The sequence below is a fragment of the Macrobrachium rosenbergii genome, chromosome 4, assembly GCF_040412425.1.
Source record: "Macrobrachium rosenbergii isolate ZJJX-2024 chromosome 4, ASM4041242v1, whole genome shotgun sequence".
Lineage (NCBI taxonomy): Eukaryota > Metazoa > Arthropoda > Malacostraca > Decapoda > Palaemonidae > Macrobrachium > Macrobrachium rosenbergii.
Window position 1 is genome coordinate 14,340,001 of NC_089744.1, and position 22,500 is coordinate 14,362,500.

A 22,500-nucleotide genomic window follows, 5' to 3' on the forward strand; every position below is an offset into this window, starting at 1 on the left:
CTTGAGCCAGAGAGGCACTCATTTCCTACACTTGGGGAACTTTAACCTTTGACCCAGACGTCGTCACGAGACAGTTAAGATCTACCACATCTAGAGAATCTTCTATACAAGCATCCCAAGGAAGCAAAGTGCAGTACGTCCTGTGATTTGAGAGTTAGTTCTAAGCCAGTGTGACTTTTCTCATACTTGATATCTCTCTCACAATTCATAATTTAATTCAATCCCTTTTCCTTTGGCTTTGCAACAGTGTATTTATCAGTGCCAGTGTGTGTTCCTTTCTAGAAGTGCATAGAGTAACGCCATTCCCTTGTTAGAAGTGATCAGAGTAATTCAATCTATTTTATTTGTGTATTAACTCGTTCTAAGAGAGTCTTATATTATTATTAGTCTCATCTGGAATTATTTAACTTCCAGGAGTGGTGTCAGTGTCATTTGCTAAGTAGATGTTTCTCCTGTGTTTCCTGAATTGCCGAGAGAAGTCCGCCCCTACTGGACTGATATAATTATATGACCGCTGGAATTTTAAAGAATTCTTTTGCATATATGGTCCAGTTATGTACACACTGAATTACTTAATGTACCAATTTCCAGTTCATTGATTTATCACACATTTTCATTTTAGTGAGATCTGTTACAATAATTTACTAGTGTGTTTGTGTAAATAAAGTAAGTGTTGAGAATCAGAATTCTCACTTGGCAATCTACCAATTGTTAATTGTTCTTTTTTTTTTCTCTGGTTACGGTATTTCAAGAGTTTTATTGCAAGGTCCTATTAATCACAGTAAAGGACATTCTCGAAGTTCTTTATAATATATATTGAAATTTCTAATAATATATATTGACACAAAAAATCTGGACTCTGGCCTTGCGATCAGATAGAAGCATATACATCAAAATATGGCTGAAAGTCTAACTTCAAAAGGGGAGTGATTAGGTAAATTCTGGGGTTAACTTAATTAATTATTTACAAAAAAACACATGCCAGAAGAATAGTAGTTTAATTCGGGATAGGCAATTCCACTTCAATGCTTGGCAAATTAAACAGCACAACAATAAAAAGCAATACAGGTCTCTCTGTAGGTACCTTGCACTATGAAATGGAAAGCAGAAAATTAGTTGGAGATGAAAAGGGATGTGACTGACGAAATAAACCTTAAATTCAGCACCTTACTTTACGTGGGAGATGATGTCCTCTTCTTTCGGCGGGAAGCCAGGGGTGGGGAGAGCAAGTAAATAATTTCACAACAAAGGTTACTATGCCCGGACTGCCACGTGTCCAGACCAGGCAGTTAAATAGGGCAAGGGGCAGGACCTGCATCCTGGAAGAGTCTAAGGTCAAGCGGGTCCTTCCGAGGTCCTTTATAGCCTCCTGGGATTATGCCTTCATTCCTCATAGCTGGCGCTTGTGTCGGTCTCCTGGGAGCATGGCCGAAGGTTCAAGGTGGCGGCAAACACATGTTGAGTTCGGGAAAGGATTTACTCTTACCAGATTAGCACCTGGAATTTAAGGAGTCTCGGCAGTCACTTGAACAAGAGAAAAGATTAAAGGTTTCCTTCCAAAAAGGCAGTGGTGAGAGAGGGCTTACAGAGGTGAATTTTGCCTACCATGGGCCCTACAAAAAATGAATGAATGAATTAAATATTATTTACTTTATTTCTTTTGCTAGATGAGATTGCATGAGAGAGAGAGAGAGTGATACTCTTGACAATATATATATATATATATATATATATATATATATATATATATATATATATATATATATATATATATATATATATATATATATATATATATATATATATATATATATATATATATATATATATATATATATATATCTGACTCACATCAGGATCGAACCCAGGTCTTTCAATTGAAAGGCAAGGGCGCTGCCCACTAGGTCATACAAGTCTAAAAGAAGTTGGAACCTGAGAGCAACTGCACCCAAGGAATTACCTGGGGCAAGCTAACAGCTGCTTGCATACCAGCGAGTTTTCCCCAACTTCCCGACTCAGCAATGATTCAGTTGACAGCATTTCATTCGAATTATCCCTTCTGAGTGAATAAGATAGAAATAATCAGCACACAATCATTTGTGGAACAGAAATAAATTTCTGACTCACATCACGATCGAACCCAGGTCTTTCAATTGAAAGGCAAGGGTGCTGCCCATTAGCCATACAAGTCTAAAAGAAGTTGGAACCTGAGAGCAACTGCACCAAGGGAATTACGGCAAGCTAACAACTGCTTGCATACCAGAGAGTTTTCCCCAGCTTCCCGACTCAGCAATGACCTAATTGACAGCATTTCATTCGAATTATCCCTTCTGAGCAGCACCCTTGCCTTTCAATTGAAAGACCTGGGTTCGATCCTGATGTGAGTCAGAAATCTATTTCTGTTCCACACGTGATTGTATGTTAATTATTTCTATCTTATTCACTCAAAAGGAATAATTCGAATGAAATGCTGTCAATTGGGTCATTGCTGAGTCGGGAAGTTGGGGGAAAACTCGCTGGTATGCAAGCAGTTGTTAGCTTGCCAAGGTAATTCCTTGGGTGCAGTTGCTCTCAGGTTCCAACTTGCCTTCCAATTGAAAGACCTCTAGTGGTTCGATCCCTGATGTGAGTCAGAAATTTATTTCTGTTACATCCTGATTGATGTGTTGATTATTTCTATATATATATATATATATATCCATATATGATATATATATATATATTATTTATATATATATATATATATATATATATTTATATATATATATATATATATATATATATATATATATATATATATATATATATATATATATATTAAAGAGAGAGGGAGAGAAAGGTGAGGAGGATAAGAGGAATGATCATTTTACCAATTACTGCCCAGCTATACATATGTATGACAAACCAAAAATAGCATATACTTATATGTAAAGCGACTAGAATTTCTATTAAATGATTCTCGATAAAATTCCATGTTATGAAAACCTAAGGCAATTACAAATTGAGGCGGGTAAGAAAAGTTTGATCAATTTTTACCCCTTAAAAGATCCAACTGGAATCTTTAATGGAACGTTATTAACTTCGGAACTCGACGATGGTGTTGGAAGAGCATCCAACGTAAACACCAAAATAGTGCATTTCCTTGTACTTCGAACGGGCTGCAACAAGATACTAGCATGTAGGATAAGATCGTGTGACTGAATGAACAATATATTTCTTGCCGTTGGGGAAATAATGATGACTGTGCGCTCTCTTGTAACGTTTATCAGATTATCCCAGGACAGCAAAAACTTATTTTGAATAATGCTTTCTCGCGTATTTAATTACATAGATTTGGAGGAACCAGTAAATTTTCTCCGAGAAAGATGAAGGATTGTGTTATTCTGCGATGGCTGTAACAATTTATCCAGATGAATGGCAGCTCATGCAGACTGACAAGAATTTTAATCATGAAATCAGAGCCGCGTATATGCACGCTGTGTTAATCTCCCATGCATGTGACAAAAATTACGCTCATGACTGATGAAGCTATCCTTTTGCTGATGATGTGTTTAAAGATTTTTATTCGTTCTCTCATCAGACTGCTGTGAAATGCAGCTCTGAAATGATTAATTGGGGTAAGTTAACCTTACTGAACAAATTTTCGCGTGAAGGACTCAGATATTCCAAATAGAAATAAACAAATTATTTGCTCATTGAAGCACTTCTATTCTCAATGTTTGCTGCTATTGGCGACTCGACCTTTCAGACCGTGCATAGCATTTTCTTTATCAACTTGTACTAATTACTTCCACCCACCCCTTACGTTGGAAACGCTGTTAACGACCAGTGTGACAGCACCAACTCCCGTAATATCGCGGTGATTATACATTTGAATTCCTTATGACCATAGTAATGGGCATTGTTCGTAAATGTTAGATCCGAAGCCGAACTTCAGGTTATAACCAAGTCTATTCAAGGTATGATGTCACAAAGATCTTACATTCTCTTCTTTTTATATAGGAATTAGGAAATTTTTAAGTTCCAATGGTTTCTGGTCTACTGACATCAAACCTTTTCAAATAAAATTCCCTTTAATGGTAAAACAGCTTCTTTCATTAAAATCATGTCTAATTATTCATCTAACCTTTCAAATACATTTTGGGAAACAAATACTTCATCTGCTTATTCTTTTTTTGTTGGGGGGGGGGTGGTTATCAGTTAGGACTTTTTCTTCGTCTTCTTTCATATAATAATTACCACTTTAGCCTTTTACAAAATATGAGGCTATTGTATGTAACGATGATTTATAGGTATAATTAACAAGAGCTTTTTATGCATGTCAACTTCACAACGCATAAAGATAATTGCTTAAAGAGGAAGTAGTCAAAGCTACGTTTCAGAATTCTAAACACTATCCAAGCAAATGCTTGTTTTTATCCAGTATGCCATTTTAGAGTTTCTCTGATCTTTCTTTTGGGTAATTTTTATAATAACATGTTCTTTTTCCCTCCTGAAATTTCGTTATTCTGTACTGAGCCTTTAAAGTAGTTCTGAACAGCTTATCAGACTATGACATACTGCACTGTACAGTTTAATGTTTACAAAGCAAATTTTGTTGCAGAGTGCTCTCAGGTTCTGGCGCAGACTTTCCTGTGATGTTATTATGATCAATATTTCAAGACAGCAAAAGAAAATAACCTGTCCTTGATGTTCTTTTCAGTTCAGAACAGATGTAAGCGACCTATAGTACAAACAGCCCAATTCCGTTTTATCCTTTATCCCAAAGATGGGAAAATTCGAATATGCTTTTATTATAATTCGGTAAATATGTCACTAGAATGGGATTATTCTTTTTCCTTCTAATGTTGTTTGCACTCGTGACTACCTCATTGACCTTAAAACCGCGAAAAGCGGAGCAGTTAAGCACATTGATTTAAAATTCTACGTCTGTATCACTGTGTCATTTTGTCTCCTTCCAATACTTTGGATACTCAAAGCAGGGAAAGTGATGGGAATCATTTTTTTGGACATGGATTTTTCACTATAGAGATAAGTTGTTTTTCCTCGATCGTTATCATTGCAGTCCTAGGAAGAGATTCTCGTCATATTTTAGTAGTCACCTTGAACTACATGCGTTATGTAAATGCTAAAGTCTAAACAACAGTGTCTTCACATGCCGTTCACTTAAGATAAGGAAGGGACTTTACGTTAGGGTGATTCTCAGAAACTATCTGCATATGCTTTTTTTTTTATTTCCTTGGCCTGCTATGCATTTTCATAACTTTTTATCCGGATGACTAATGATCTATTCCGTCGCTGCGTGAAAACGGAATATTCATGATCAACACATCAGAGAATCTCTACAAAATAATTGCTAAAGAAATTGTAACTCGGACGTCAGTACAAAAAAAAAAAAAAAGGCCGGAAGTGTCATCGGCGCAATCGAGTTTTCTGTACAGTGTATAATGCTGTATGAGCCGCGGAGCATGACCCTTTCAGCCACGGCCGGGTGATGGCATGTCCTATAGCGTTGCCAGACGCACGATCATGGCTAGCTTTAACCTTAAATAAAATAAAAACTACTGAGGCTAGAGGGCTGCAATTTGGTATGTTTGATGATTGGAGGATGGGTTATCAACGTACCAATTTGCATCCCACTAGCCTCAGTAGTTCTTAAGATCTGAGGGCGGACAGAAAAAGTGCGGACGGACAGAGCCATCTCAATAGTTTTCTTTGACAGAAAACTAAAAGTAGAGGAAAACCGAATCCGTACCTTTTCATTCTCCTTGAAACTCAAAGAAAAGAAATCCTTCTCGGGAAACAAACATATCATTAAGATCAGTTTACATCCCACTATAATCGTCATTTCGCCTGCATTGCATTCATCTTCTTGATATCAAATGCATCTTCATGGTACAAATGGCAAACTTACTTTGTTTAATAATACAGAATCGTCTGGGAAGTGAAGGATGACCCTAGAAAACAATGGTTTATTGTAAAGGTTGTTCAACTGTATCATCTGCGTAAGCAAAAAGTATCCATTACATGTTACGGTGGTCTGAAACTCTGTCCTTCGCAACATAATAACTAAGTTTTTTGTGGATAATTGATTACAGCCCAAGAAAAGGTCCAGAAATTGGTCCCTCTAACGTTCGGCTTCGTTTTGAAGCATGGACGTCATTTTTTCCTTCCTCTTCGTCTTTTTTTTTTTTTTTTTTTTTTTTTTTTTGATTGTGATGGGAGGGGGAGGAAATGATGTAACCTTCGTATCTCATCTGCGGCGCCTCGAGAGGAAATGGACTAAGGAGGCTGTGAAACGCACCATTTTTCTTTTTTTCTTTTCGTAATTGTTCTCTCATCTCCTCCTTTTCGCTTCTCTTTTCACCCTTTTGAGTGTGATATATTAGTTTATAATGGCAGGAATAGCTGCTATCAATGGTATTATTAATGTGTTGAGGAAACAAATGTGGTTCTTAGGCAACAGCGGTTCCTTTTATTCACTCAGATGTTTTATGCCCGCCCCAATTTTATCCATCATTTTATTGTATTTTACGACGTGAGGACTGAGATGGATTGGAAGCCTTGAAAGCAATTTTATTTTGAGGGATGCTTTTTTTATTAATTTATTTATCTAATTATTTTTGTTGTGAAATAAGGTTGAGGTTTGAAGCATGCACTCGGCTAAAAGGAAACACACAAATGTAACTAAAGTAACGAGTTGTTTCATTATTCGTCCACGCCAATTTTTTTACGGGCTGTTTATGTCAGAAACCAACAGAGACTTGAAGCATGCAAATTTAAGCGTTCATTACGTCCGCATAAATTATGTGTATTCTTCTTTTTATTTATCTCAGTTTCTAACACTTGCGCTTTAGTCCATGGTTACCACTGACTGGTTTAACCATGCTCAACAATGTTTCTCCTTCCAAGTTCATCATCATCATTTTTGTTGATTTTTGGAACTCTTCATTTCGGCTTTTATTTGGTCTATCCGACAGTTCCTTTTTACTTGTCGGTTACAGTTTACAGTTTTTATTACAACAATGATGCGGGCCATTCATGCCAACAAATAAATCCCAAAGTAGTGTTTAATGTACAGTACCATTTTTATTTATGAAAAATAACCAGTAAAGTAAAATTCGGATAGTTTAACAGGAAAAACCTTTTTTCCATAGTTACTGAAATTAAATATGAACTGTGAATAAAATTATCCAAAATACAGAAGGCATTGGTCAGACTACCATAGATTAGAAATGAAAATTCCAACTTTTTTTCAAGTCGTAATTTTGACATAATTTATTTCTTATAATCATGTTCCCATTAGAAGTATGTCTATGACAGGATTAACTGATCAGATATAATGGAAGTTTTCTCAACAAAATGGTGTATTAGTTGTTACTGTTGATGAGTTTCATTAATGTTTTCCATTACAGAAACGTTAAAGAATGTCCAGTGAAGCCAGATTACCAGCAACACCTTATTCAGCAACTCCAGTCCCGCATTTCAGCCTCAAATTATGAAACAGGCTCAGGTTGCGATGTACTTATATAATTTGAGTGATACCCCTGTATTTATCGACCTGATTTCAAGGAAATTTGAACTGATAAAGAAACTATCAAGCCACTATTAATGAAGATGATTCATCTGATAGTCACTCTTCACCTCAGGGGAATGAACAAGTACGAAGACGAGAAGTTAGTGCTACACAAAAATATATCAAATAAAAAACACGAGAGCTTAAAAACCGTAGTACATATTCCTCGCTGTACGACGGTCATCCAACGAGAGATCGCACAGATCGTTAGCTAGTTCCCATCTGGGTGGTTAACCTTCATTACTGTCATGATAAGCTCTCGCGAAGACTTTTCACACAACGATAGAAAATCAATTACCTGGATGTGGTCCCAGAAGACTAGCATTATGGACTTATATACGACCCTTTGTTCATCACGATACGGCGATATCCAAGGGCTAATGAACGCCGCCAGGAGCCTTACCTTTCACTTCTTTCCACATATGGCAATGACCGGCCGTGTTCAGCTTGATATAATTACTGCTAACACGAATTTACTAGCCCCTACGATTCTTACCTTTGACTGAAATGTAAGATTTGTGTGGGTGACAAGGGCTCTAGCGGCCTTTCTGAGAAGCCTGGATGGGTGTTCCCAGAAGGGAGGAAGACTGATGATAATACCTCTTCAGTATTTAATATATGGGCAGTCGTCTTAAGCTGTGCTTTATACGTGTTTCGTAAAACGATTGATGAATGCCGTGCTGTTACCATGCTGGGCATGAAGTCCAGGCATGCCAAGGGCCTCAAGCGATGGTAATATTACAGTGCAAAGTTTCATATGAGCCATTTAAGATGACAAACAGTTCTTAGCCGCTGACAAAACGGAAATTAAAGCAACAGAGTAATCCACGGATTTCAGTGAGGATTTCATTCATGGTTTGTATATTTCGTTGAGTAAGTTTTTGCCTCCCACGATATTTATACCATATTTCTGTTATTGAAATTTTCAACGAGTTTTTCGTTTTCTGTAAAAGAAAATTACTGAGGTGGCTATTTATCTGTCCGTCCGCACTTTTTCTCTCCGCCCTCAGATCTTAAAAACTACTGAGGCTAGAGGGCTGCAAGTTGGTGTGTTGATCATCCACCCTCCAGTCATCAAACATACCCAATTGCAGCCCTCTAGCCTTACTAGTTTTTATTCTATTTAAGGTTAGAGTTAGCCATGATCGTGCGTCTGGCACCGCTATAGGTGCCAATAACACAGGCCACCACTGGGCAGTGCCAAAAAGTTTCATGGGCCGCGGCTGTGAGTTTCATGGCCCGTAGCTGAGAGTACAGCGCCGAAGTTTAAACTTCAGCGCATTTCTTTCTTTGTTGGTCTCCTCGTGTCTGTCTGTCTCCTTTAAAATGCTAAGTATGTTCACAGCACATTTCAGAATGAGAAATGAATGTGCTTCAAGCAAGTTCGTAATCCAGCACAATGCTGCTGTAGGATGTCGCTTCTATTAGATTGCGTATGTCTGTTCGTTGAACACTTGATCTGCTGTGAAGAGCTTGCTATTCTTGATGGCACTGATCTAACAAAATACTTAGTATTAAGAATTTTACAATGTTTTTTATATGATTGCTTTTGTAGGTCGTAAATCTAATCTGGGGACAAATTATTGCTTGTTAATTAACCTGTACCTTCTTTCAGCACAATTAGTAGGAGCAAATCTGACATTTTTCATTTTGTCTAAGTATGATATATCTTTTGTTATATGATTAAAAATTTCACTGAAATTAAATATATATATAGTATATATATATATATATATATATATATATATATATATATATATATATATATATATATATATATATATATATATATATATTGAGAGAGAGAGAGAGAGAGAGAGAGAGAGAGAGAGAGAGAGAGAGAGAGAGAGAGAGAGAGAGAAGAGAATCTTCTGCTCACCTTTGCTAGACAGACATACATAATAACATCAATGATAACTTCTTGATTTCTTCACATTATTAGGAGATGCTTGTAACCTAAAATCCAAATCAAGAACAAATGAAGAAATTTAGGAAGCAATTACAATTACACATACACACACGAGCTCACACACACACACACACTTGTTCTGATTGGTTACACTTGCACTGAGTTCCCAGGTTACCTGTAATTACCTATCTGGTGAAAATAGTTTCTGGAAGTACAAGACCGATAAAGAGAGTGGATTATAAAGACTTCAGATTATCCTGGAAGTTAAGTATAGCTTAGTTTTACCAGACCACTGAGCTCATTTCAGAAATTAGACTTAGCGTTATGAAAATTGGTTACTTAACAAAGGGTTTCCTTATTGGAAGTACAAGACCGAGATAAAGAGAAATGGATTACTCTTCAAAGATCGAACTCCTGCCCAGTGAGTGATCCATCCAAGAAGAGAGATCCAGAGAGAGAGAGAGAGATGAGGAAAGTGAGGATGGAGGAGAGGTGTCCTAATGGAATGTAGCCATCTATTTCAATACACGTCATCATCCAGACTCTTAACCAGTAGAAAACTCTTTCGCTGGAAGTGGCCAAACTTAGATTCATTGTGAAATGAATTCCCCTACATCGCTGTAAGCTTTAACCGGTGTTTAGGTCCAATCAGTGCTGTCTGGTTTGATTAGAGTTAAGCTTTATTATTCATGGTGTTGTAAAAGAAGTCATCAATCACCTTGTCTTCTGTAATCATTTCTAAGGAGGATACAAATGTATTTCTACAATGAGACGCCTACAGCCCTGTAATGAGTAAAGGAAATGCCTTTTCCTAAAACATATATATCCTGGCAAAAAATTTATTTATTGATTTATTTATTCATTATAATTTTTTTGAGGAAAGCTTTGGAAAACTTTAGAAATATCAACAGTAATGGCCTTTCAGCTCTTTTTAAATGACACTTTATCATCCAAGTGACTGGTATGAATAATTCTCACTCCCACGCGGGTATTTAATGCGGAAACTTTGTAAAGATTATTCCAAATCTTTTAAAGGAGATTACAGGGTTAGTTCTCTCCCTAAAGTTCTAGGTTGGAATTCCTCACTTAACTGTGTGTGCGCTCAAAAATTCTTTCATCATGTGTACTGATTTGTTTATTTATATTTTATATATATATATATATATATATATATATATATATATATATATATATATATATATATATATATATATATATATATATACTATCAGTTATAATATTATATCCTCATATTTACACATTCTTTCTTCGCTTTGTTCTTTTCTTGGCTCATATTGGGGCATTGTATTTAGGGGGTGTTTGCCTGGCAAATTCTTGGCCTTTCGACTTTAAATAATAATAATAATAATAATAATAATAATAATAATAATAATAATAATAATAATAATAATAACCACAAGTCCATAAGAGACCTCTTATTCCCTGTAACACCTTACCACAATAAAATTATGGGACGTCATGGGCAAGGGACCGTCTTGGAATAAGTCCGTTTAAGACTAAAGCAGCCAACCATAGTAAAGACACCAGTATTTACATGTGACTTCTCTCGTTCTAATTTTGAAGAATCAAAACTCATGGTATGATTACCAATGTTGGAAAGGTAATTTCTTAAAAAGTAATGTCATATATAATTAGAATGGTACTTGTATATTATTGCTCTTCTTATTACCATTATCATAATACCACTTTGATGACGTCTGTGATAATGAAAATTAATATCATCACAACACTACGTTTGCCTACTGGAGCTAAAATAGCTCTTCACAGTGGTAGACTAGATGGCATTCATTTTCATTCTCTGCGATTTCGAGATCTAATTGAGGTTTTACGTAACAACCCGCAATTAGTGAAATGTTTACAGTGCCGAACTTACCATTGAATTTACTTGCTTTAAAGGCAATGGATGTGGCTGTTTGATTTCGAATGCTTATTGATTCATCGCTTCGCCGAACAGGTTTGCAGTTGCAACGCCGAATTCCCGAGCGTTTTTCCACAATGGTTCCAGGGTGCACAGTTTTCAGCACAGAATATTCGAGCTTTAACCCATTCCATGTTTTATTTCTATATAGAGAATAGGAAATGTGCATCAGCCACTGTTAAATTATGACGTATTGCAATGCTTCAAATCGGGAGAAAAATATGTACATATATCTTGCTGTATGGGGGAGTTTCATTCGTGTATATTCATTAGTCTCTCCATCTATTCTTTTATTTATGAATACAGTGATTTAAAGCAAGGCAGACGTTATTAAGAACGGAAGCAGGTCTTTCGTGATGTTCTGTTATCCTTAGCCACATTTTTGTCCATGTTTTTTACTTTTGTCTGTTTATCTTTCACAGGAATCAGGCGAAGACTTACTGACCAGTTTGCACAAAGGATCGACTGGACGCTGATCGGTAGCAATTTTCTTTCATTCTGATAGATATTCAAATCCACACTCACATTTTCAATTTTTGTTTTCAAGAGTTATCAGATTTTGACAGAAAACTGGCCTGAATACAGGAGGGCATTTTTTTTAGCTATACAAACATAAAGAGATTTTTGGGATGGTGAACAGACTCCAGTGAAACATTTATTAATTAATTTTTTTTTAATAAGCGGGGTCTCTTCTTTCTGTTTTTCACTTTACTTCATCTTACTTCTTCCTCATGAACACCATATTCTTTGGAAGTCTGAATTTCAAGTAAATGGCCCCTGTGGGCTTGTTCCATATGAATGGGGTTCATTTATTGAATAATGATAATAATAATATAATAGTAATAATGTTGAATGTAGTGTGAACATATACCTCTGTATATCCAAATCCAGATTAGGCTACGATCTATATCCTTTTATTTCAGCAAAAGGATTTTTTTTCGTACGTGTGTGTGTGTGTGTGCGCGTGTTGGATAAACCTCCCTATCTCGAGGCTGATTGATTAGCTACAACGGCTGACTTAATTCTGAGTATGGAATCCCAAACAGTGCCCATTTCCTACTTTGCATTAAAAAGACAGTTTTCCTTATTCTGCGATTTTTATGAAATAGAGAAAAAATCAATATTGGAATTTATCATATATTTTGAATCCCAACTAAGTTCATTCAGTTTCATTTGCAATGATATATGAAAGAACAGTTATCCAAACTAAAATTCGATGTTAAATCGTTTGGTATAGGTTGCCTGTTGAATGCTGCTGTGACATAAGAGTCTCTACAGAACTTTCATTCCCACGTCGAGCAATATGAAATACAACGGAATGATTTGTAGTAATTCTGAAAACGCCTTATTCAAGCTAATTGCAAATATTTACTCAAAGTAAAAATCAATCCAGGTTTCAATCCAAATGTTAATTCTTGTTTACCCTAAACTTTTAATAACAAGAATCTTTTTACATGAGATTTACACCATTGCGTCTTATTCCAACAATGCGCAAGTCTACTGTACTAATCTACCTTATTTTATATTACTCGTTCATAAACGTAATTATAATAATTTCCAGACAAACCCTTACAGTATTACCCCAAAATGTCGTTCCCCGAGGAAATTCACGAGTTTGTAGAAAGGATTCCGTAAAAACAAGATAACCCAAGACGATAATAAACTTACAGTGACATCCATCAAGCCGTGTTGGCACAGTTAGGCAGAAACTTTAACCCTAACCGAGAGCATAAAAAAAAAAAAAATATTTGTTTCAAGGTAAAGATAATATTGCATTGTCTGGAACCTAAATCATGACATGCATAGTGCAAACTATTCATAAGATATTCAAAGGCTAAATGTCTCCTCTCCAGCAATTACCGAGTGTTAGGGTGCGTTTGCATTGCAATGTAACGTCATAAACACAAGTCAGCTACTTATCTCATGCATAGCACGAACAGGTTGAATACAAGTCAACGATTTATTTTAGTGTAACCACCGGTTCATACGATAGCACAACATTAGCCAAATATTTGTTTTTCACATAGAGTCGTTGACTTGTTTTCAACCTGTTTGTGATACGTATACGATAAGTTGCCGAGGTGTGTTTATGACATGTTTTACTGTAGTATGGACGCACCTTTAAAGATGCCTGACATATGTAGGGTATGTCCATAATAGGGTTTTATTGTCTCGAGACGTTGTTCGTTATGGGCAGCGTACCTGCTGCTGATCGTAATCGTATAATTCAATCTTCCAAGATGGAGAAGCCTTCATTGAAATCGGCCGTGCTCTGAATATCTATCGGACTACAAAAGTTAAGTATATCTTAGTTTAACCAGACCACTGAGCTGGTTAACAGCTCTCCTGGGGCTGGCCCGAAGAATTAGATTTATTTTACGTGGCTAAGAACCTAGCAACGGAACCTACAGCTTATTGTGGAATCCGAACCACATAATGACGAGAAATGAATTTCTATCACCAGAAATAAATTCCTCTAAATTATTCATTGGCCGCTGGGAGAGTATCGGACTACAGCATACCAAGTTGTCTGTAATTTCACTGGAAATTAAAGTCGATTTGATTGCTACTTGCAGGCACCCGATCAAGCCAACTTGATGATAATCGTGTTGATTTCATCGCCACGCTTTTAGAAGCCATCCTTGCAATACAATGAAGAGACTTGCATAAACAGCTACGAGGAACTTAGACAAGCATCCCGCGCGTTTGGTATTCTACTCATCTACGAGTTTCGGTTTGTTAACTATCCACGAAGAAAACACAATATTCATGAGGCAAGAAATTCTCTTTGTGTTAAGAAAACGCAAGTGCAGTGTGCCGTGTGGATGTACAGAGTTAAGTATACCTTAGTTTAACCAGACCAATGAGCTGATTAACAGCTCTCCTAGGGCTGGCCCGAAGGATTAGATTTATTTTACGTGGCTAAGAACCAATTGGTTACCTAGCAACGGGACCTACAGCTTATTGTGGAATCCGAACCACATTATAGCGAGAAATGAATTTCTATCACCAGAAATAAATTCCTCTAATTAATGTAGGATTGCGTACACATTGGATCTACATGGATGAGATTGGCATTAGTATGTATACTTAACATTAGTATGGAAGATCCTTTATTGCAGGTGTTAACTGAATTATTACTGATGGTCCAAGGGGAATTATTACCCCAACTATTGTTGCAATGTCTAATGAAGCTGGAGTAATGCATCACGACACAATCAGAGTTGGAGTGACAAAAGAACTGTGCGAACTTTTAGGCATCCGTGACACCGATATAAGACTAAAGCAGTTTGCTAATGGAGAACGTCCCATTCCATATTTTATTAACTGTTATGGGACTTTTACCATCCTTCCACACTCAACAAAATTTTCTCTTAAGTATCAACCTGTCGTTGCAGTGGTCTTCCAGATTTACAAAAAACATCTTCCAGATATACAAAAACATCTTCGTAAAAACTGATTAAGATCATCAAGCAGAAAGGCTATATTGTAATATCCCTAAAAAAAAAAAAAAAAAAAAAAAAACTTACTCGCAGTACAGTATAGGAGAAGGTTGAGTCGTAGCAGCAGTATTGGTGGTAGTGATTATTAAAGAAATGCATTGCATCTTTAAGTACAGAAGAACTAGCGTTTCATTCCGCCCACATCTGCGAAAACCCGCTGCGTTTCAAGCATATAGTAACAACTAATAAAAATGCAAATAGGGGGTCGAATACCAGCTGTGCATGTCAATTTGTCCCTTACTTTCTCGGTCACTAAAGGCGCCTCTTGTGCTTCCCTTTCCTTCTCCTCTATAAAAGTTGATCAACACCAGACAATATCTCACTAACTCTATATCTTAAAAATCAAGAATTGATAAAGACCAAACAATCTCTCACTCTCTCTAAAACCCACGAACTCTCTCTCTCTCTCTCTCTCTCTCTCTCTCTCTCTCTCAAGAATTGATAAAGACCAAACAATCTCTCACTAACTTCCTCTGTGTCTAAAACCCACGACACTCTCTCTCTCTCTCTCTCTCTCTCTCTTCAAGAATTGATAAAGACCAAACAATCTCTCACTAACTTCTCTCTCTCTCTCTCTCTCTCTCTCTCTCTCTCTCTCTCTCTCTCTCTCTCTCAAGAATTGATAAAGACCAAACAATCTCTCACTAACTTCCTCTGTGTCTAAAACCCACGAACATTCTCTCTCTCTCTCTCTCTCTCTCTCTCTCTCTCTCTTCTCTAAAGACCAAACAATCTCTCACTAACTTCCTCTATGTCTAAAACCCTCTCTCTCTCTCTCTCTCTCTAGCTCGCATAAAAGAATTTGAAAGATGTGTTAAAGGTGGCGGGAAATGATGGAATGGGGACAAAGCTGGAGGAAGGGGAGAGGAAGGTGGGGGTAGGGGGGAGGATGGTGGAGGGGGTGAGTGGGGGGGGGGGAAGGGAAGGTTAAAAGACGAAGTGGGTGGAAGAAAAAACTTGAGCGTCACTCTCAGGAAATGGATTTTCCAGTCCATAAGTCATGTTGACACTTCACACAACATCTCCGCAGAGACGGTCTGAATTTACCCATAAAAAGAGATTGTCATACGCTACGGTTATACACTTCCCTTCTCTTCTCTCCTTTCTTCCACTTTCCCTTCACTTTATCATGTTTTTAGTCCTCCTCCTTCTCGTCCTTATCATTCTCTTGTGCGTGATGATTTATTCCTTGTCCATTGTTCTCGTCTTTCCTTTGTTCGGTGTCTTTAATTTCTTGCCCAATAATCTTTAGACTTTGCTACATGGACAGCCTTTCTGTTGGTTTTTCTCTTCTTTTCATAATATTAATTTAGCTAAAATAGGATTTCTTCTTGCTAACGTTTTCTATAATAACATATTTTTATGCTTAAAAATAAGGAACATAATATATGCCAAAGTTTTATTACTTCACCCACATAATAGGGGAAAATGTACAAATTAATCAACGAGTATTAGATGTTACGAGCTAAACCTGAACTAAAATAAATATAAATTATAGTCTCACTTATCTTACAATTGTAGTCGGGGATTATTGTTAAAGAAATTGGTAGCCTATCGCCTTTTTTTTTTTTTGCATAGGATATGGAGGTACACTTATTCTCTACGTCATTATATCTTTACAGAAATAGGAAACAGTTCATGAAACAGAAACAGTGAATGCTAGCACCTTTTTCTCGTCACTGTCACGAGCTGGTGATTGTGAACTTAAGAGTAAATTAGTTTACTCCAGTCGTCACCCACACCCATTTTTGCGTTAAAATTAAATGAAGTAGGACAGACAGAATCTGAGGGAGTAAAGGAAGTCTCTTCATTTAATACTTTGCAAGATTACTAATGAGGTTTTTATAATACATTATGTGATTTTTTTTCTAGAAAGCATGTCGAAAGAATAACATACACTTAAGAAAAAAAACTGGAAAAATAGGTAAAAATTAAATTTATATTAAGGTAACTGTAGATGAACAGGCACCCAAACATACACACATGTATATGTATATATATATATATATATATATATATATATATATATATATATATATATATATATATATATATGTATATATATACATGTGTGTATGTTTAGGTGCCTGCTTATCTACAGTTACCTTAATATAAATTTAATTTTTACCTATTTTTCCAATTTTTTCCTCTTAAGTGCATGTTATTCTTTAGCTATGCTTTCTAGAAAAAAAATCACATATATTATAAAAACCTCATTAGTAATCTTGCAAAGTATTACATGAACAGACTTCCTTTACTCCCTCAGATTCTGTCTGTCCTGCTTCATTTAATTTTAACGCAAAAATGGGTGTGGGTGACGACTGGAGTATACCAGGTTACTCTTAAGTTCACAATCGGCAGTTCGTTACAGAGACGAGAAAGAGGTGCTAGCATTCACTGTGTCTGTTTCATGAGCTGTTTCCTATTTCTGTAAAATAATATATAATATATATATATATATATATATATATATATATATATATATATATATATATATATATATATATATACCTACAGAGAGAGAGAGAGAGAGAGAGAGAGAGAGAGAGAGAGAGAGAGAGAGAGAGAGAGAGGGTCAATTCATTCAGAATGAGCACAGAGAATCCCAATACATTAGCACTCTTTGTACCTGATTCCCTGAGTGGACGAGCAAATGCCACAGCGTAACAGATAGCAAAAGCTTGCCGCATGACCCTGCGTGTAATTGCAATAGAGATACATGACCCTTGATTCCCAATGTGTAATTAAAATGCTAATGGGAATGTTAAATCATGTGAATTGTTTTCAGCGGGGCAGCATCCTGATGAATGGCCCAGAAAATGACCTTTTTCCTCGAGTCCCCAAAAGTGGCACGGACGGTGCCTTTCGGCATTCGTGAGATATGACGGCTTGTCAAGACATTCAGAGAGGTGAGAGTGTAATATTTATTAGGTGCTGAAAGCATGAGATACATCTCTTGGCGTTCAAAGCTAAATATTTTGCGAGGAACAGAATTTTATAGGACTATCAATGTTAGAAGTTAAAGATGAATCTTAAAAGACTAAACCTCAAGTTAATCTTAGAACTATAAAATATCGTCAAAGAGAATGCTAAGCAGAGATGAATAATTGAGAGATGCATTCATCAAGCAATGAAAATTTACACCGATACTGTTGCACGATGCTAATAGGGTCCTTTGACCTTGCAAAATAATGATGCCGTCGGTGTTGTTGACAATGAATAATGTTGTAGACCCATCAACATTTGAGGGTGGGGAAGGAAGAAGATTAATTGCTTCAACCTAACAACACGTCAAAAAAGATAATTCATTCACATTCATAATGAATACTATTCACTTTGGAAATTTACTTCCTTAAAAGGCTTTAAATGGTCTTAACTACCACCTCATGGTTAAGATTTAAAACCTCTTCAGTCACATAAATAACCCCTGAACGTCAGCCGTGTGGGAATTAAAAAAGTTAATGAACCATACTATGGAAGAGAGGGCTTCTTTTTCATTGTAAGAAACGGAATCAGGCTGAACGTCTCTGGGAATTTTTGTGGTAAAATCAAGTCTGAAAGCAGCCTGTAAGAAACGCCAGTGATCAAGAATTAAAATCAAGTCTACTTTTGGAAAAGAGGGCTTCTTTTCCTCTATGTAAGAAACGGAATCAGATAAACAATGCTGAACGTCAGCCGTGTGACTGAGGATTTTTTGTGTATAGAATTAAAATCAAGTCTGAAAGAACCATACTTATGGAAGAGAGGGCTTCTTTTCCTCTATGTAAGAAACGGAATCAGATAAACAATGCTGAACGTCAGCTGAGGATTTTTGTGTATAGAATTAAAATCAAGTCTGAAAGACTTACGGAAGAAGGCTTCTTTTTCCTCTTTGAATGATAAACAATGCTGAAATTAAAATCTTGAATATTGTCGTAAAATACCTTTCGTTAACTAGGTCATGTTGTTGATATCTTACTTTCCAATATATAATTTTTGGATGACTCGGATGAAAATTAATGCTCCTGCGTAAGAAGATTATTACCATTTTTTTTTTTAAATCTATGTTTGTTTTAGAGGCGTTATCCACTTCTCCACTATAGTTCTCTTAAAATGAGGCATATATTAGTTTTTGTTTACTCCATGTTCTAGCTTTTTTTGTTATGAAATGTTTCACTTGAATAACATTCAGAAATAATAAAAAAAAATCTATATAAGAGAAATCTCTTGTTAATTTTTTTTTATCTTGCAACAGTTTATTCTTACCCTAAATTAATCATCGTAATAAGAACAGTAATATAGCATAAGTATTAACAACAATGCTGCTTATATTAGCGTAAGTACCAGTAGTATTAATATTTTTATCAACGTGCAAACATTAAAGAACACCATAGCTAAAATCAAATAAAATGAGATGCTAATTTACTTCTCGTTTTACTCTGTTTATTAAAGGGAAAATAATGTATCTTTTTATTTTATTTAAATAATTATCCTCTTGGCAACAAGGATTGGCAACTCTTGCAATAGTGCAACCCAGAAATGAATAAACAGAAAGGAGACAACAGGGACCTTCACATACTTCGGAGGAGAAAAGAGAACTACGGAAAACCTTCTTTGCCAAGACAAATGAACCACCAGGTACCTCGGGAAGATTCTTATTAATTCCGAGTCCCTCGCGCTGTGCTATTCCCACCGGGGACTCCCTTTTGAAGAGGCCGTTCCGTACGCATTATTTTCCCTTCCAATTAACTTCAAGTTTGTGTATCTTCACCTCCCGGAAAGCAAAAACTGATGCAAAATGAAGTACCGAGGATTTCGGCGCCTCGCTAAATCTTTCGCGCCCGATTTATTAGATGTCCAATTTATTCTCGGTCACTTAGGGGGAAAATAATGGACGCGGGTCGTATATTTTCGGCTCTGTGGGCGGCGCTTCAAGAGCGGCGGTCTGTTAATTAATTCTCCGGAATTTACTGACTGCTGATGATAAGGGCTGAGCGAAACAGAAAGCAGATCTAAAGGGAAAGATATATTTATGGCCGAGTTTCATTCTCACAGTTAAATTCGCTCCGTCACGTAATTAAAAAGTCGGAGTTATTTAAGAGAAATGGAATGAAGAAATATAATGACAAGTGAGAAATTATTATCTTTTCCCTGTAATTGGTTGTCCCATATTTTTCTCTCTTTACCTGAGGCGAAAAGGACCTTCACATATGAGGCGTCAAAACCGAAATTACTGACCAGATGAATAAACCTGTCACGACGCTGGACAAAATTAAATGTTGGCTGTAATTACAAGGCTGCGGAATAACAAAAGACTGAACTTTAGTATTTTTGTCAGCTTACTGTTTCAAATCGTTTTTATAAATTCTGGGTGTTCTTTTTCCGGGATAATCTCCCTTTCAGGCCCAATCATTATTAATTGTTTATTCTTATTTTTTGTTAATTGCACCATTAAAGACAAGTTATTTATTTTATTCTGGTTTCACCTTTGATGGCGTTTACTAAATTTAGTAGACATTAATGAATTTTTTGAACTCTGACCAAGGATAACTTCAAGTCATTCACTTTAAATTTCTTGTGAATTTTCTCTAATTTTTTTTTTAAACAAATTTTTCATCTAGGCATTCTGGACTATTCCGGAATGGCATTCATTATCAGGAACAGTTGGTGCTATTTCACGCATCCCGTGAACTGTAATTGCTGTATTTGTCATTCTTTATCCATTACGATTCTAGATGACAGCTTCTGCTTTTATTGTAGGCACTCCTTTCGGAGTAATTCTTATTATAATTAGCATCCACAGTTACATTTCTCTGACCTTCCCACCCATAATTGCTTAATTTTCCTATTTTTTTGTCCAGTGTGACCACCTCACACCAAATAACACCTCGCCTGCGTCACGGTTTATGATTACTGAGGAACAAATGCAACCGGGCATCACGTGGCTCGCCCTTTGAGTCAGGGACACCAGTGTCTCTGATGACATCGACGCCCTTCCACAACCAATTCTCCTTCCTTACCCTCGTCATTTCCCAGCCCCCCTGCCCCTAAGACCGTGTCGTACCGTGTCTCGACCTTCCTCGCTCCCTCCCTCCCGGTCGGATTCCATCGGTGTTCTTTGAAAGAGGACATCCTACGGGCACGCAGAAGTGGTTGTCGGTAGGGGGTAGGCAAGTCTTGTTACTCATATCTAACCGTTTTGACCTCTGGCCTTGATTCATAACATTTTTTTATGGATTTTGTTCTATTCTTTTATATACATATATATACATACTCACACAAACGCAAACAACACACATACAAATACACACACACACACAAACACACACACACACATACATTTATATGTATATATATATATATATATATATATATATATATATATATATTATATATATATATATATATATATATATATATATATATATATTCTGTATATTATATATATATATGTATAAATGTATGTATGTATGTATGTATGTATGTATAAACAGCTCATATAGCTATAAGGTTCATAGTAGTTATCAAGGGAACATCCAGGAAATGACACATGTTTATCAAAAAAACAGTTTATTTTGCCGACGGCGTTTTGCAATATCCCATTGTATCAACAAAGCTGCAATTTACAAAATGACTTAAAATCTCATGAAAAAGCGTCAAAATGCGTAAAAAAAAAAAAAAATCACTACAAAGACACGGACATAACCTACCCAACCTGAACTAAAAAGAAACTAAATCATCTAAAAAAAAAGAAAGCAGCTATTCATAGCATAACTGGTCGTTTGTTTATATTTTGGTCGTCACTTCAACTTTTACTTACCCTCTTTCTTTTTCTAGATGTTTTAGTTTCTTTTTTGCTCAGTAGATTATGTTCGTGTCTTTGTAGTGATTTTAAAGGTTTTTTTTATGCTTTTTACGCTTTTTCATAAGATTTTAAGTGATTTTATAAATTACAGCTCTCATGATGTAATGGGATATTGCGACACGCCGTCGGCAAAATAAACTGTCGTTTTGATATATGTGTACCTTTTCCTGAAGCCCCTGATATATATATATATATATATATATATATATTTATGTATATATATATATATATATATATATATATATATATATATGTGTGTGTGTGTGTATGTTTACACACATATATACATATACATATATATATATATATATATATATATATATATATATATATATATATATATATATATATATAGTGTATATATGTGTGTGTGTATGTATGTATGGTAAACTTCATTTCAGCTAATGCCCATTGCTCAAGTACAGCATGCAGATATAAACTACATTACCAAGATGGGAAAATTCGCATAAGGTACACCAATAAGAAAAGATACAATAATACAATCTGTCGCATGCATATTTCAGCAATAGTGATGGATTTAACTAACTGTAAGTTAGACTATAAAGAAGTTATAGCAGTCTTGATAGCAGTCATTGCAAGGCGATAATAAAATTATTATTATTATTATTATTATTATTATTATTATTATTATTATTACAGCGAACTTAATGAACAATAACAGTACGGGAAGAGATACATAATGGAAAAACGGAAATAATATGGTAGATA